The sequence below is a fragment of the Pelodiscus sinensis genome, chromosome 1, assembly GCF_052426305.1.
Source record: "Pelodiscus sinensis isolate ZL-2025 chromosome 1, ASM5242630v1, whole genome shotgun sequence".
Lineage (NCBI taxonomy): Eukaryota > Metazoa > Chordata > Testudines > Trionychidae > Pelodiscus > Pelodiscus sinensis.
In genome coordinates, this window is record NC_143052.1 from 293,990,481 (window position 1) to 293,994,327 (window position 3,847).

A 3,847-nucleotide genomic window follows, 5' to 3' on the forward strand; every position below is an offset into this window, starting at 1 on the left:
GGGAGGCTCAGTCCTCGCCCACTGCCGCAGCAAAGACAGTCCCAGGTGGCACAAACAGGGGGGAACAGCCAGCCCCACCGAGGGGCGCTTCCTTGGTGGTGTAGGGGTTGGTGGAGGGGGTTGTGGGGCAGGTGGTATGGGGGGAGGGGAGGGCAGCTGGACTAGGGGGAGGGCTCTATGCCTCTCCCCCAGCCCCCCTCCTGGTGTCTCTGTCCACCACCACCCCAGGAGCAGGTAAAAAGCTCAGTTCTTGCAAACAAACCCCCTCCACAGTCCAACCGGCAGTCCTTGTCCTCCTTGGTGGGGTGCAGGTAGTCAGCAGCAGCAACAGCAGGCGGGGAGCAGCCAGGTGGGGCAGGTCTCCGGGTGGTGGGTGCTGGTGGGGTCCTCCTTCTCCGGAGCAGTGGAGGAGGGGAGAGGAAGGGCAGCCGGCAGGCCCCCCCTCTCCCCTCAGGCAGCAGCAGCAGCAGCAAGTGGTGGTGAGAAGCAGCAGCAGCAGCGGTGGCTGGAGCAGTGTCCAGGGAAGCAGGCCTCAGCAGGCAGGAGGGCGGCTGGGTGGGTGGGGAGGGCTCCGGCTGGTGCAGGAGCGGGAGCGGGGGGAGAAGGGGGAGAGCAGCTTCTGCACCCTGCTGCCTCTCCTCCTCCTCCTTCCCAGGAGTTGCAGTGGGGCAGGGGAATGGCACCCACGGAGCCCGAGTGCAGAGGGGGGAAAAGGCAGCCCAAAAGGGTAAAAAACCCTGTAAGTAGAAGCAGAGAGCTGCAGGCCAATTAGATGCAGCTGGGCGGGAGCTGGCTCAGGCTGACTGGGGCCAGCTAACTCCTCTGCTGGCTGACTGAGGGCCTTTAAAAGCCTCAGCAGTTGGAAGCTGGAGGGAGAGGACGGGAGGGAGTCTGAGGAGGTGTGGCCGGGCTTCATGTTGCCTGTCTACACTGGCCTCTTCCGCAAGAACAGTTGCGCAAGAGGGATTATTCCTGAGTGGGAGCATCATAGTTCTTGCACAAGAAGCACTGATTTCATACATTAGAACGTCAGTGCTCTTGCGCAAGAACTTGCGGCCAGTGTAGACAGGTAGCAAGTTTTTGCGCAAAAACAGCTGCTTTTGTGCAAGATCATGCCAATGTAGACACAGCCCTACATACCTGAAAAGAGAGAGAGAGAGAGAGAGAGAGAGAGAGAGACAGTAGTACAAATGTAACCTTGGATGTTAGCCTGGCTGCACTTTCTGCAGGCTGCCATCTGGGAGGTCCATCAGGGGCCTGTCAGTATCCAGGAAGCCCTGCGGGAGAGCTTCCACCCTGAGGAGTTCTAAGAGCCTCCCTGGTCTGCCCCACTGGGGGCTTGTGCCTCATTCCTCCCTCACGTCCTTCCACTTACTCCTCCCTAACCCCCCTTCCTGATGTCAAATAAAATACATGAATTTTCATGAACACAAACTCTCGTTTTTAACAAAACTGCAGGGGGAATGAAACTCTGGTTAGACTGGGGAAAGGAGAGGGGAGAGGGGAGAAGAGAAGGTGGGAGAGGGAAAAGGGAAACCTGGGAGGAGGGAGCAGGCAGGAAGAAGCAAGGGGAAGGAGGGAGAGTGGAAGCTCAGGGTTAGGGGATCTTGCTGAACCAACTTGATTTTCATGCAAACCTGCTCCTGGCTTTGCATGTGGCCTTTGGTCACCAGGCTGGCAGCTATCCTGCCATAGATGGCCGCTTTCTTCCATCTACTGCGGAGATCATGGACGTTGGGGGCATCCCTCCAAAACCTGAATAAGGTCCAGGATCTCCACCCTGGATCAAGAAGGCGCCCACCTTCTCTGGGCCCTGACAGGCTCTTGGGAGTGGTGGAGGGCTGGCTGCCAGTGGCTTGCTGGCTCATGTTTTGGGGCCACTGGGTCAGGGGCAGTGACTGCTGGCTCTGGGCTGGCAGGCTTGGAGCTGGCACAGGCAGGCTACGTCTACACTGGCCCCTCTTCCGGAAGGGGCATGTAAATTTCAGCAGTCGTCGTAGGGAAATCCGCGGGGGATTTAAATATCCCCCGCGGCATTTAAATAAAAATGTCCGCCGCTTTTTTCCGGCTTTTAAAAAAGCCGGAAAAGAGCGTCTAGACTGGCCCCGATCCTCCGGAAAAAGTGCCCTTTTCCGGAGGCTCTTATTCTTACTTTGAAGTAAGAATAAGAGCCTCCGGAAAAGGGCACTTTTTCCGGAGGATCGGGGCCAGTCTAGACGCTCTTTTCCGGCTTTTTTAAAAGCCGGAAAAAAGCGGCGGACATTTTTATTTAAATGCCGCGGGGGATATTTAAATCCCCCGCGGATTTCCCTACGACGACTGCTGAAATTTACATGCCCCTTCCGGAAGAGGGGCCAGTGTAGACGTAGCCGCACTGTGGCCAGAGTCAACCCCTTTAAGGGCTCCGGGGTGGGGAGAGGGAGAGGAGTGTTCTTGGTTGAGGCTGGGGTGGTCACCAGGGCACCCTGGGAAAGCTGGAGGCCCCCTATTTCTATATGTGTGTTTACATAGCACTTATTTCGAAATAGCTATTTTGAATTTGGCATTATTCCTCGTGGAATGAGGTTTACCAAATTCGAAATAAGTGCTGCGCTATTTCAAATTAATTTTGAAATAGCCGTTTGGTTGTGTAGACACTAGTAAAGTTATTTTGAAATAACAGCTATTATTTCGAAATAACTTTGCTGTGTAGACATACCCTAAGACTCAGGTTGTGTACTAGAATCCAATCTCCTGGTTCCATGGTTGACATAATTATTTTGGCATCCCATCTTAATTTGTTGGCTAATTAGTTTTTTTCATTTTCTTTAGCAGCTAGGTCATATAGATAAAGAAGCATGTGGCGCAAATCTCTTACATATTCCTGATGAGTTATTTCTTGTTGTAGGGCTCCCCTGGAGAGCAGAGGGGCACCCCCCTTTCTGTAGCCTTTCCCATAGTGGGGAGGGCCTCTTTCTCCAAGGATTTATCATACTGATCGCTCTTGACTATGTCCCCATCACCCAACCCCCTTTGTCCTGTATGGCCTCCCCCTCACACCGGTTGTGGGGGAGGGCTTATGTCTTCAACCCTCTTTGCCTCCAATCCCTCTATGCAGTGAAGTCCAATCCTGATCCCACAGTACAACAGAGTCAAAAGAAACCCTTTGTTGTCTTCAGACTTCAGGGGTGGGGGTAGGCGGACCCAGGCCCACCCTCTCCACTGGGTCCGGGAAAGGGGTTGAACTGTTACCCCTTCCCTATTGGTTGATGAGATCACCACCTGTAACACGTAAACCTGCGGGCATCAAAGCCCTACTCCAGGCCACTTCCTACTCTGCCGGCGCCTTCCCTTACCCACGCACCAAGTCCACCGTCAGCTCATCCCTCTCCCCAATGGGTCCCACTGATTCTATCTCAGGCTCGCCGTTCCAGGGTTGTCGTTGGTCCTGCCCCGCTTCGGTGCTTTCCCAGCAACCTGTCCTGGGGTGCCGCCAGTCCTGTCCGGCTCCTGGATCCTCACAGCCATCTCCCCCCTATTCCTTGGAAGCTCCTCCTCCAAGGCTCACCTCCCTCCTCTGGGCATGTGGCGTGCCCTTTTTAAAGAGCACGCCGCACCGCCTGCATGGCCGCCGTGTGTCTCCTGCGGCGTATGTCTCCTCCCCCTCCCACCGGGTTTCCCTTAGCGGTGCACCCCAGCAACCCAGGATGTCTGCACCTGTGTCTTCCAGCCACTATGGGTTCTCCCAGCTTTCTGCCAGAGTGCAGGGCTTGTCTGCCCCATCACACTTGTCTTCTGGCTTTAATCCCAAAACACTAATCAATAGACAGTATAGGTTGCCTCCCAAACATAAAAACATGAGGAATGT